This window comes from Rhea americana, unplaced genomic scaffold (genome assembly GCF_003343005.1).
Source record: "Rhea americana isolate MKP2758 unplaced genomic scaffold, rheAme1 scaffold_6, whole genome shotgun sequence".
Lineage (NCBI taxonomy): Eukaryota > Metazoa > Chordata > Aves > Rheiformes > Rheidae > Rhea > Rhea americana.
The window spans coordinates 4,845,396-4,859,558 of NW_028186756.1; the positions used below are offsets into that span (position 1 = coordinate 4,845,396).

The window sequence follows — 14,163 nt, forward strand, 5'->3', positions numbered from 1 at the left end:
GCGGCGGCGCCGGGAGCGGGCCGGGGGCACGGCGCGCTTCGCCCCGCTCCTGGGGTTGGGGGGCGCCGACCCGCCGGCGAGCTCCCAAATCCCTGCTGCGGCGCGGCGCCTGGGAGCGCAGCCTTCCCTTTTGTCTGAACGGTGCCGGCTGGGAGAACCAGGCTCGCCCGGGATTCACCTATAGCTCATGCAGTCCTTATTAAACGTATTCAGCTTTGACACTGAACAGGAGGCTGGGGTTTATTTGACTTGCCTGCTGTACCAGTATTAGCACGAGAATTTCTGCTTAGAGTAGTCAGTTTTGCTTGTTCAAGGTGCCGCTAATGTTGAATTTTCTTTGATTAATGAGTAACAAAGTTTGATAGCTGGAAAAGCTATTGTGGGTTGAAACAGAGCAGGAGCTGCTTGAGTTTTCTTGCTGGGATATGCAGGGGGGTGAAGGCAGGTCTGGTGGCTCTGGCCGTGACTTGTTTGGGTTTTCAGTACATCAGTTGATCTATTTAACTTTGCACACAGTTAGGTGTTTCGTTTTGTTTTTGTTTTTTCTTATTTTTTTTAAAGCCAATAAAGCTTGTGTGGGTTAGATTTTGGCTTTGAAACAGGCTGTTTTCCCCACCCTTGGACATAGGCTTTTCCCCATGTCCCACACACTAACCAGCTCTGAAATAGGCAGAGGAAGGTATTGATTTGCTCTTCCAAAGGTCATTTTGGCCAGGCAAAGTGCCATTTCCAGTGTGAGTGGCTAAAGCCCTCTTAAAGGGTATCTCCATTTTGCAGTGGCTGATGGAGTTTCTATTCTCTTGCTGTAAAAAGCTTCCTACTTGCCAGCAGGGTTTTTTCCCAAAATGCCCATCTTTCAAATTGAATTCTCTCAATAGGTTCCATATTTGTGATAGGGCAAAATGAACTTTTTTTTGATAGTTTATGCCCTTGGCTGTTGGATTAATGTGCACTCACCTAATGTATCTGTGTTTTGCTAAGTGGAAACACAGCAAAACACTGTGGGTTTCCCTGCTTTGGGAAGCCAGGTCTTGACAGAAGTAGAACAGCAAGAATGAATAGTGAGTCACCTTAAACCTTAGACTGATTTGAAAAATAATTATATACGTACAGCCATACACCTTACAGTGGATGAGGAAGACTTCTGTCTTAGAAGTGGAGATAAGTGAGACAAAGGAAACAGGACAAAGGAAAACTCTTGAGCTTCGTTGTGTGAATGAGCAGTGGGACTCTGTACTCAGCTTTAAGAATTTAAAACATACAATCTGGATAGGCTCTGACCCATGAGGCAGAGCTTTTTTATGTAACAAAATGACCTGCTGACAAATGCTGTTGAGCTCTGGCTAGAGTTGGGTAAGTCCCTCCTGCTAAACTGACAGCAGCATCTCTGCCTGAGCCCTCTTCATTGTAGGATTGTATAATCCAGCAGGTCTGGGAGAGGAGCTCTTTTTGCACCGCTGACCTCAGTAGGTTTATGTCCCCCTAGCTGCTTAGCCAGCTGGGCGAGGAGAAGACCTACAGCATCTGTCTTAAGCTTCCTAACAGCCTCCTCATGTTGAAGGGAGCCATCTGTTCCCTGCGGGGTCTGCTCAGATCAGAGCTGCCTCCTTTCCCATGCTGTGCTTGAGCTTTATGCTATGTTCTGATGGCTCTAGCTATTCTGATCATCCTACATGATTGGTTGCAGGCCCAAAGGTATGTTCCAACCAGAATGTTGATAAAAAAAGGAGAGTGACTTGAAGATGACTTTCTGTCAAACTGCTCATTCATCTGTGTGACTCCTTATCAAGTCCTAGCACAGTCTGGCTCTGTTGGTTAAAGCATGGTGCTGCTAATGCCAAGGTCGTGAGTTCAATCCCCATATGGGGTTATGCTGAGGGTTGGACTAGATGATCTCCAGAGGTCCCTTCCAACCTTATGATTCTATGAAGTGTAAAGCTGAAACTTATGGGGCTAAACTTGCTGCTGCTGTTCCTATTCCATGTCCTTTTTTTTTGTCCATTACTGTCTTTCCTGTAACACCTTCATTTTTCTTTCCTTCCTTGGACTTGTATCTTTTCCTGTTGTTGCAGTGGACCTTTATGCCCCCTTCTCACTTCAACAGCAGTGCTCTTCCTTCTGCTTATGTGGCTTTACCCAAATACTCTGTTCCACTCCTTGCAGGAGTGCAGAGCCTCTGTGGCCTGTGGTTCTCCAGTGAAACTTGACAGTATTGCAGGCTTTCAACATAGCATGGCCAAGAGGAAGCAGGCAACAAGTAATCAGTCTTGCGAAGTCCATGATTTTCCTTGTATAAGGCTGACAAGGGGTACTGCCATAGACTGAGCTCAAATGTAGGAGATAAGAGCTGATTGGATTGCCTTTCTCTGCACTGCACTGTTTTGGATATATCTCCTCCTCTGGCCTCCGGCGGTGGTGCTGGATGCTCCAGTTTTTCCAGAGGCCGTGGGGGAGAGAGTCCTTCTAATGAAAGAACAGCTTTTGTGCAACTACAGCTCCTGCCATTTCTGTAACGGCTGTAGCTCTGCTAACGGTGAACTTGGTCTGTATTTCCTAACTGACTTCATTTCCCCTTTAACTGGGTCATTGTACAGTGTTGCATATGATGCCTCCTCCTGCCTGTGCTTTGGCAGCTAGCATGTTCCTCCTTTCTACAGCATGGGGTATGAGCTCTCATCTGCCTGACAGAAAAGGAAAATCCCTGTTGGTGGGCTTTGAATGTACAGCACAATATATACTTGATTTGCTTTTCTTTGTGGAATTTCTGTAGCAACAGAACACCTAGGTTTTTAATAGAAGCTTATCTAGAAGTCTAGTGTGCTCTTTTCCATGAGTGTCAAACTTACCTTTTGAAGAAACTTTTTATTTAAAGACTCAAATGTGTCTGCAATTGAAAGTAGTGTTTGTCCTAGTCATCCTGCTTAGAGACATTTCTGCTGTTATGATATGTTTAGTCTGATGAATTCTTTATTGCTTTTATCTGTCTTCTGTGTGGAAACTTTTTGGAATGCCAACTTATTAAAGAACTGCCAATCAAAACAGCAGAATACAATAAATAGCCAAATCAGATATGATCAAATCCTGCTTAATCCCTTCTAACATGTAGAATGTCAAGCATCTAACAGAGTCCAAAGTAATATTTGCTTAGTAATTTTATAAGCACAAAACCTTATCAATTAGCAAACTTTAGTTTTAATTGTGCTCATTTTAAGAAGATGGTACCTCTCTGTGGCAGGCTGAACAGAGTTTCAAAGTACAATTCTGTGTGCTTATAATTGCACTTCTCTAATCTATATTGACCTTCTGAAAAAGACATTTGATTGGAGAAAAACAGCAGTGTGTGTTGGGGGGGGGAGGAAAAGGGACACAAGAGTTTTTTTGTTTTTTTTTTTTTGTTTGTTTTGTTTTTTTAAAAAGGTGGACCTTGACTTAATGCTGTTGAAAGTTTTTGGTGTCAGGGTACATGAATAGCTATGGAAGGTTCTTCAGCATTAAGTGCATCTCTAAAGTTGGCAAAGAAGAATTCCTTGCAGGTCAGCAAGTGGTTGGGATAATTTCTTTTGCTTTTCTCCTCGTGTGCCTTGAGTGAGCCAGCACTTCATCTACATGGCTATGTTCTGGGGGAACAGAGCTGGATAATTCTGACTAAAAAGTAACAGTAGCAGGCTAACAAGATTAAGAAGGACCTAATTCCAGTCTAAACTTGCATAAATGCGTGAAAGGGTTAGGAAAAGGTTAAATATGTAGCACTGCCACTTAAAACTTGTTCTGCAGGAATTCCAGAAAGGTGAAGACTAATAAGCATATGCATAGAGGAAACAGCATATGGCAAAAGAGTGTAATTGTGCTCTGCTCAAACTTTGTATGAATTCAGCATGATCTTTAAAAACAAAGTAAAATCATGTCATGATATTAAAAGGCTGATGTGATCTGTTAAACTGGTCCTGTGAAAGGGAAGGATTGAGATGAAATGGTAATCCCAAGGCGGGCTGTGCTTTGTAAATGTTGTATAAACAAATGACTGCTCTCCTTCACAGGGAATGAAGGCTTGCACTGAGAATATCTGGGGGGAGGAATGAAGATGCATTTTCCTAAGACTGTTGCTCTCATGTCCCTCAACCACAGCTAGGTGCATCTCTACAGATTACTTAGCCCTTCCTACCAGCAGGACCTTATTTGGAATGGACTTGAATGAATCCATTGTGCCTGGACTGAATTTCTGTGGTACCTTGAGTTTGTACTTTGTAGCTAAGAATAGCTATTTGACATGTATTTATTGTAACTTTGCCTTTGCCATGTGCTCCATTTGGTTCTCTTGGCTCCCTGGTATAACTAATTAAACTAATGTCACAGCTAAACTGGCATTCGGGTAACTGAACATGGTACACTAGTCTGATGGCCCTAATCTCGCAACCAAGGGGCATGGTGGGGGTATGGTAATTAGTTAGGGTTGCCCACAGAATAGACCAGTCCATGCTGCTGATCTCTGACCCTGCTTGTTTAGGTCTAGCTTAGGTACCTCTGCCATGGAAGACTGCAGGTTAGGCATCAGCCTTGAAGCAGACTGGAACAGGTCTGTTAAGTGTCCTTGCTCTTCGGGTTTGTTGAGCTGCTGAAATATGAAAGGATGAATTAAAATCTTAGTGGCAGCTGTGGTAGCAGAGGCTTCCTTATGGGGCACACGCAACCCTACAACAATGGTAGTGTGTGTTCACCTCCAGGCTTGAATGTGCCAAAGAGCAAACAGTGGCATAGCTATCGTCAGGCTCAGCGCTGTCCTAGTGTATCGATGTGACCTGTCTCTTTGCAGACTGATGCCTTGTGGTTTACACTGTGCTGACTTGCATTATTTACCATTAGCTTTGTCGAACTTGCTTGTTTCCAGTGAGTGCTTGGCTGCTGCCAGAATGTTGAGAGAAAGGACTATGAGCTGTGGACTCAATCTCACTTGCTAGAAGGAAAGATGAAACTTTAGTAGTGTAAGTGCCACTGACAAAAAAGCATGAATGAGATGTGGGACAGCTCTCTTCACATCTTAATGCCCTTATTAAGATTACTGTCTTGGCTGATATGTTTCATGTTTTCTCTGATTTCATGTTTTAAATGCTCTAAGAAGTGGGGCCTGGTAGCATTTATGTAAATGTCTTGAAAAGGCTCAGAAGGAAAAAGCTGGCAATTGGATTCATCTGGCAGATAATCGCTTTTTAACACTATTTAAACCAAACAGTGCAAATGGATTTCCAACTCCAGAATACACTTGGAACCTATGGCAGCTCCAGTGATATAAAAGCACATGTGGTCTTGACATGCTCCTAGTAAATACCCAACCTGTTTGGTAAAAGTTTTCCACACTTGCTAGTGTGTTACTTGCTAGCAACTGTTGGGTCTGATCTGAAGGCCAACCTGCAAAACAGTCTCCCTAAACAAGCAAGGGTGGTAGTACCCATGCAGTGTAGTACTTATTGCTGCCATGCTGGACCAAGCTTCCAGCTTGATTAAGACAAGTCTTTTATCTTCACCACTTGAAGTGTAACTTTGCAGATAATATAGAAATATAGTGTTGTTAAGACAGAATTTCTTACTTGGTAGAAGAGGAATGTGAAGGCTTCCTGTCTGAGCACTGGGCTGAGGAAAAGATGAGTTACAAGCTACAGCTAGGGAGGAATTCTATTAACCAAAGATTAGTGTTCCCTCTTGTAGTCCTCTTAATAAATGTAGTGGTGATGAGGGCTGTAAACTGACCAAGGCAAAGTCACGTACGTGCTTACAGGCAAAGTGTGTGCTGTGTATATGAACTCTCCAAGATGGTTTCTTCTTTGGCCCAATGTCATTACCTGTCAGGAGGTTTCTATTCTTTCTGTCCCCACCATCTTAGGATCTTCTAAGGCACTCTCATCTTTAAAGGGAAGGGGCATTATGGAGAAATGTACTTATTTTTCTTTTAGAAGCTCTCACTATTGCTGCCCACTTACAAGTACTCCTGCCAATTTCTGCAATGTTTTCTCAGTGCTCTGCTGTTGCATGTTTAGCTCTGAAGTTTGAAAGACTTGTACAATGAGAAGGAAGAGATCAGGCATAGTGTCAACTGCCATGTAAAGCAAGCTGAAATGGATTTAATTAAGTGTAGGTGATAGTGTGAGCAAGAAAACAGTTTAATCAAAAAGTTGGAGTGGAGAGGCTTGTTGCTTTAAATACCAGATAGTAGCATGAAAGTAATTCTTTTATCTTTGCAACAGGTAATATTTGGGGTAGGTAAGAGAAGAGTACAAAGCAGGAGTAGGAAAGGAAGGGAGAGGACTATCTACATATCAGCTTATGCAGGCTGAAACTGCTCCTGTGACTTCAGTTGCCCTTCCCTCTTGCAAAGGGAAGAGCTTATCACACAGTGGGTAGGGCATAGGGATGAAATTTCCTGCAACGGTGCCTGTAGTGAGTGCTGGGATAGGTACTGTTCAATCAGATCTGCATTCCTGAAGAATCTTGCCATTGTGCATGTGGATGAGAGCCATAATTTTCTTGTAAACTTTGTGCCATTTAATAAAGCAGAGCTAGAATGCAGGCTTCATGCTTTCACAGTACTTCTCTGAAACCAGGTGAAAGCCTTTTGTCTGTAGCATGATGGCATGATGCTGAAACGCAGTGGCTTTTGTGTGCAGTGCCGGCCTTTCCTCCAAGATGAATTGCATTGAGTCCGTAATATCAGCTCAGTGTGTGTACACTCTTAGTTTATTTTCCTTTCTCCTGTAACAGACACCAAACAAACTGGTACACTTGTTAACTACCAGGAATCCTGTACCTGTTACTATTTCAGCACAGTGAGATAAGTAGTATTCAAGATATTCATGTCTAAAAAAAAAAAAAAAAAGCAAGAAACAAGACAGTATAACAAACATGCTTCTTGCATGATTGTTTGGAGAGTCAACTGAAAATGGACTCCAATATGACCTATGTCTTTAAAGTACAGGAGTTGTTGGATTGATCTGTTAGTGGCTTTTTGTTAATGTTCTGGGTTGGAGAGGTGTGTAGATGACTAATTAAAGAAGGGGAAATACTAGCCCCTTCTGACTAAGGTTGAAGGCACAGCTATTTCTGTGTTACAAACACCATATCATGTAGATAAAGACAAAGATCCAGCCACTGTCTTGACCCAGCCCGGGGTTTCTCTAAGTATTTCATCTCCCTAGAGTCTTCAGATAGTGATTCTGCTGTGGATAAGGAGAACCTTTCTTTGAGAATTTATATTCAATTCAAAGTTAGCTTTTTGCTTTTCTGTTTGTGTGAGACAACTGAAATCAAAAGTGATTTTTCTTTTTCCCCTTCCCTGAGCATATGGCTTACGTGGTGGTGAGCTAGAGTTTTAAAGAGCTGGAAAAAGTGGCAATGCATGATTGCCATGGCACTTGGAACAGTTTTTGTGTGGCTGCATTCTCTAAAGAAGTCTCTGCAAGATAATGCAAGTTCTTTTAAAAAACCCTTCTTCCTGTAGTAGTTCTGTTCGAATGTAGTCTACTGTAGCAGAATGCCTGCAGCCTTTACTCTATTAATAATTACATTTTTCATTTCTGTCCTCTTAAAGCAATGACAGAAAACAGTTAATAGGTTCTCTTCTATATGGCTATTTAATTTCTTTGTTAAAAAAAAAAAAAATCCCTTTTCTTTCTTTTTTTTTTTTTAATACAGTTCACTCTGCCACTGCACTATTAAATGACTTCCAATCAGCTAGCTGTTTCTAGGCTGTCAGAAAGCTCCTTCTGCATGCAGAAATACAACACTTAACTTTTGGATAGTGTTACTGTACTTCTTCCCTCCTCTATATAGAGTGACTTGCTTAAAACTATTTATCTTATGTATTTAAAAAAACGGTTGAATCCTGAGGAAAATTGAATGTTGGTTGGATGTTGGGTTAGAATATTATTGAAAGTGGATACATTTAACATATTTTTGAGATACCAGCAAACTGTTCTGTCTTCATGGTGGTATAGCTAGTGCAGGATTAGGCAAGGCACGGAAGAGACTGGGCTTGTTCCCTGGGGAGTGGATGCCTGGGCTCCTGCTGCTGCTCAGTCAGTAGTTGCACAAGACACTCTCTATGAAGTGAAATAATACTGTCACTGGACACTTAAAATTTGGTTCCACTTAAATGTGGTACAAAACTTCAGAATTCCATGAAGGGAATTCTAATGAACACCAGTGAATCTGAAATTTGGATTTTGGGGAGGAGTGAGGGGGAATCTTTTTTTTTTTAATCGTGTTCTGAAGTAACTTATTACTGTGTTTCTGTGTTTTAATAACTACTTTCTTCAAAATGCCTGCAAAACAATTGCCTTCCTAAAATATTTCAGTTTTCACCAAACTGCATTGTAGTTAAGTTCATTACCAAAGGCAGTTGGAGGGGGTTTCCCACCAGGCTATTTTACAGCCTTCTCTTTGTGAGCAACAGAAGAAACATTACAGGCCTTTGCTATGCAAGAAAAGGTGCGCTAGAAGATTTACAGGATTTGCCCTAGGTTACACTTGCATCTTTAAGCTGAAATTAAACAGGCTTTTGTGGTTTAATTTAAGTTGGATTCGGTTAATTAAAACAAGTTTAAACAATACAAAATAGTTCCAATGCTAAGCTCCATCTGAACAAGCTGAGGAACCAATTTTAAGTGAGGTTAGTGGAGCTGACTTGAACTCCAGGTTCTTGAGTTAGCTTCAGTGATGTGAAAAATGGTCAAACAACTGGAAGTTAATTATTCACCATAAAAAGCTTTGCCAGTGTCTCAGGTTTGACAAACATATACTGTATTTGTCAGTGTTATCTTGATTATTGCACAGAAAATATTTAATATTTCTCTTAGATTAAATTATGCTCTCTGTGGCATTAGATACTGAAGAGTAACAGCACTGGTATGTTCTTAGTCGGCTGTGGAGGAAGAGGATGTGTGCAGACTTCAAAACTGACTTTCCTAAGTCTCAAAGGCACATTGTGTCTTATATTTGGTTACCAGTATATTAAGAAGATCTTAAAATGTGCTGTTCCAGAAGCATGCAATGCCAGGAGCAGGCATCATAGTTAGCAGGCTAAGCCAGTGCTGGTTTCCTGGTTATAGAACTCAAGTGATGAATAAAAAATGTGGGAATGAAACCAAGATTCCTTAAATTCAAATGCCAAAAAAAATGTTTTTTTAAAAAGTAAACTTGTTTTCAGTAAGTTAATTAGCTGAGAAATTTATATATGTCCTTTATGACATGAAGGGTTTTGGTAACACAGCAAAGATGTTAATTACTGGAGACTCTCCCTTTTCTCCCCTTTCCAGATTGTGATTTGCTTCTGTTAAATACAGAGTGAAATATGTAATGCAATTCACCCTGGAGAACACATTTCTGTAACAACACCCTCTTTTCCTAAGGGAAAAGATTTGCCTACAAAAGCTACCTCAGAAGGAATGGTCATTATGAAAGCATGAATGGGTGAAGTTTAGTCAGAAGACTGCTTGTTTTGATGTGCTGATGCAGTAAGTGGCTCTCAACTGGAAATGCAGGACATTAGGACTAAATTTTATTTATGGTAAACTAGGTAGTATTTAGTTTTCATCCCAGATGAGGAAATCTGCCTGTTTTGTTTGTTTACACAAATAAATAGCAGCTGTTCTTGAAGGGCTGTCATGGTCTTCCCATGCAGGTGGGCCCCCCAGTAGCGCATATTTCAAGTCAAAAACAGGAGGAAGTTCAGTGATGCCCATTGCAAGTCTCTCTGACAGGCAGAACTTCCTTTCAAGGCTGTATACCATAGCTGTAGTCTCTGGGCTTTTAAGTCTTACTCTGCTCTAGCCATTCCACCTGGGGTGCTGGTAGCTCCTTTCTAAAGTTCTATTTTCTCTTTCTGAATCAGAGCAAGGGCTTTCATAGTATCATAGAATCACAGAATCAGTAAGGTTGGAAGGGACCTCTGGAGATCATCTAGTCCAACCTCCCTGCTCAGCAGGGTCACCTAGAGCATGTTAGACAGGGTTGCATCCAGGCAGGCCTTGAATATCTCCAGAGAAGTAGACTCCACAACCTCTCTGGGCAGCCTGGTCCACTACTCTGTCACTCGCACAGTGAAGAAATTCCCCCCTCACATTCAGGTGGAACTTCCTGTGCTTCAATTTCTGCCCATTGCCTCTTGTCCTGTCACATGGGACAACTGAAAAGTTTGTCCCTGTCCCCTTGACACCCTCCCTTCAGGTACTTATACACATTGATCAGATCCCCCCTCAGTCTTCTCTTCCCCAGGCTGAAGAGGCCCAGCTCTCGCAGCCTTTCCTCGTAGGGCAGGTGCTCCAGCCCTCTGATCATCCTCGTAGCCCTATGCTGGACTCTCTCCAGCAGCTCCCTGTCTCTCTTGTACTGGGGAGCCCACAACTGGACACAGTATTCGAGATGAGGCCTCCCCAGGGCTGAGCAGAGGGGCAGGATCACCTCCCTCCACCTGCTGGCAACAGTCTTCCCAATGCAGCCCAGGAGACCATTGGCCTTCCTGGCCGCAAGGGCTCATTGCTGGCTTATGGTCAACTTGTCATCCACCAGCACTCCCAGGTCCTTCTCTGCAGAGCTGCTCTCCAGAAAGTCAGCCCCCAGCTCGTACTGGTGCCTAGGGTTATTTCTCCCTAGGCGCAGGACCCTGCACTTGCCCTTGTTGAACCTCAGGAGGTTCCTCTCCACCCAACTCTCCAGCCTGTCCAGGTCTCTCTGAATGGTAGCACAGCCCTCCGGTGTGTCAGCCACTCCTCCCAGCTTGGTGTCATCAGCAGACTTGCTGAGGAGGCACTCTGTCCCCTCATCTAGGTCGTTGTTGAAAAGTTGAACAGGATGGGACCCAGTACTGAGCCCTGGGGGACGCCACTAGCCACAGGCCTCCAACTAGACTCCACGTCACTGATGACAACCCTCTGAGCTCTGCCTTTCAGCCAGTTCTCAAACCACCTCACTGTCCACTCATTTAACCCACACTTCCTGAGCTTATCTAGGAGGATGTTATGGGAGACACTGTTAAAAGCCTTGCTGAAGTCAAGGTACACAATGTCCACTGCTTTCCCCTCATCTACTCAGCCAGCAGTGAGTCTTTAGGGCTGGGCAGAAAACCTCGAGCTGCACAACTAATAATTACCACAAAACCCGGTGCACTCCATTCCTTAATTTCAGCTCCTCTTTTGCTGTGTAATTCCATTTCACTTCATAAACTTCCCAGACAACCTGGAAGCTGTACTATAGCTACCTGAAAGGATGAATAACCTTAACAGGTCCCAACAGAGAAGTGAGAAAGGAAAGTTCATTACTGCCTATTGATCAATATCTACAGAAAGTTTGATTCTGTTTCATAAAAAAAAAAAAAAAAAAAAAAGGCAGTTTTCTCTGGGTGTTGCACTGTTTCTTGAAATTGTAGCTGTACTTGTTATATGCCTGGGAAGGAGGTCTTTCTTCTCAGCTGCTAGAGCTTCCTGCTCCCTTACTTTCATGGAGGTGGAGGGAGAAGAATATTAGGCAAGTCTGAAAATCTCCCCTTTGTGGGAATTGGTTTGTGGCTTGCTTTGGCCTGATCATGTGGTGGCACTCTTCAGAGCTGCTCCTATGGAGGGAAGCTTTTTGTTAGCTGGGGATGTCAGAGAGACTAGCTAAAGGTAGTGTGGATGCTTCTAGCATGGATCTGCCATGCAAGTGTTGCCTTGATGTATGCAGCAGTCTCACCACACTTAGTAACAATGCAGAGGGGACTACTAGTCACGGGGGCTTTACCCACATCGAAGAGCTAAAGCATTGTTTTTCCCATATATTACACATTATACAAGTTCGTCTGAATTGGGCAATGTCTCCAAAGCACAACTTTGCCATACTTTGTTTTGAAGCAGAGAATTTCTATTTGGACCCAAGGTTTAATCCTTGCTGTGATGTGTTTCACCCTATTAACAGAATCTGGTTTTAACTACAAATGACTGCCACTTAAGGCATTGATTCAGCTGTATTGTAGTCTGCTAAACATCTCTGAGTGGCTGTTCTCAGGACCTGCTTTGCTTGGCTCAGAATTGATTTATCTGTAGCACATGCAAGAGTAGCAATGGATTACAGTAATCCCCTTAATGAAAGTGAAAAAGCAAGTGTTTACTGTGCAAGAGTTAATGCTCCCAGTTCTGCACACATATTGAGTACTGCATTTCTCCACTGAATCACCAAACCTATAACACTGTGTTTACAGAGAGCAGAAGTGTAGTGGTGGAACAAGCAAGGTCTTTGCAAAGCAGAGTTTAATATAGTTATTTAATATTGGCACAAACAGATGCAACTCTACTCTGCATCTTAAGTAAACCTGATACAGGGAGGTAAAACACTGATCCCTAGTCATGTACTCTTGTGTGCCAAATGTGTCTGTGTCCCAGTTCTCTCCTTGCCCCAACAAACCATTTAAGGTCTTGTTCTTCATCTGTGGCAGTCAGTGTCTGAAAACAGCATCTTTCAGACTCTGGCTAGCATACTGCCTTATAATTTGCAAGGCACCCTCTGTAAAATTCCAGGTCTAGAGACCATTACTGAAAGGGCTTGAGCCAGACTCTCCCTCTCCTGTTTCATACAAGATGGAAAAGGAGTGAGGCTGGGAAATGTTTAACTAAACAGGTTTTGCTTCTGTTTAGCCATGACCCCATTATTAGCTAAAGAGGCAGCAGTTTCATCTCATTTTCTAACTTCTCTTAAAAAGTATTACAGAAAGCCTCACCTGAATGCCAGAAGCAAACTCAGCATCTTGGTTTCTGTCTGGTTTGGGCCACACACAGGTTACTGACTTTCTTCTTGCTTTGCTGGATCCTGGAGGAACAAAAAAAAAAAAAAGACAGTTTAGGGTAACTGCTATGTTTGAGATGCTTCTTCAGATGTCCTCTCAGATGGCCTATTTCAATTAAAACTCACAAGTGCTGTGAGAAGCTTCTGTCTAGGTTGATGATTTTCAGGCCACAGTGACATTATTTCAGTACGTGTCATCCTGATGGGACTTCTAGCAGCTCAGGAAGCATTAGGTGAGGATGAATCTAGCTGGTTTTACTCTAGAAGCACAGCAGTAGTCCTAAATAAATAACATTTTGGACTTCTAGCTTAGCTTCAGGCTAATAGGAATTACTGAAGCTCCTGTTAGTGTGTAAAGGAGGCCCTGTTTCTTGCCCGGTAAGGACGATGCCCCCATGAGAGACCCTGCGTGATAGTGCCAGAGCCTTGTTTCTTCCCTGCCCAAAAGGAACTTCTGAAGTGAAGTCACTTCTGAAGTGATACCAAACTGTTCTGCTACAGGTGGTCCGGGTGAACTGGGCTCAGAAATGGGGTGCTGCTGCTGGATTTATTGTCCCTTTTCTTGGCACAGGGCATTCAATTAACTTTGTGCAATGTCAGGTTAGCTCTCTTATGATTTCCCTCAGGAATTAATTGTTGGTTCTAAATGTTTGCCTCCGTAGTAGGAAATAGTGAAGACTGCTGATTTACATCATCAGGTACTTGGCCTATGGGCAAGTAGTGCACAAGCTTTGGGAATTGACCATCCTCTCAATTCTGCCCTTATTGCTCTGTGTCAAAGCTCTTACCTAAAAGTTGTTGTTAGCTGCAATACCTGCAACCTGAGCTCTGACCCCAGCATGTCCCGGTTTGCCATTCCTTTATGAAACAACCCCCCTTCCCTAGATGTGGGTAAACACTGAAGTGTTAACTAAGGGAGGGAAAACAATTTCTGGCTTATAGCAAGCGTGTTTGTATGTATGAGAAGGATCAGGATATATCTACCTAAATTTTCTTTCTTTAGTGGCTTCAGTGAGTAATTCCCTGAATTCTACTAGCTGGCCACTCACACATGTTGCTCTAACACATTACCACACAGAGCTGAAATTGCAAGAGGAACCCTGGGTAAAGGGAAAGAGTTGGGGGGGGGGGTGAAATGGTTTAAAACAATCTTCTAATACCATCTTGGGTGACCTAGCCAGCCTGAAACTTAAATGGAAGTAAAATGGAAATAATAATTTTTTTTGGGGGGTGGGGAATAAATTCATAAAGTTAATTCATAACTGATGGTTGGTAGCTAAAGTAGTTTTGCAGGCTGATGTTGACATTACATTAATGTGTGTCCTTAAACTGCATGTGGTACTGCACTTAACCACATGCTGTATT

General features: G+C 42.7%; 1 protein-coding gene across 2 annotated transcripts in view; it reads left to right on the plus strand.

The window, feature by feature from the left end:
- The window catches only part of RNF128 (ring finger protein 128), a 45,212-nt gene that overhangs the window by 16,799 nt on the left and 14,250 nt on the right, over positions 1-14,163 (plus strand). The gene's annotated exons all lie outside the window — the stretch shown is intronic.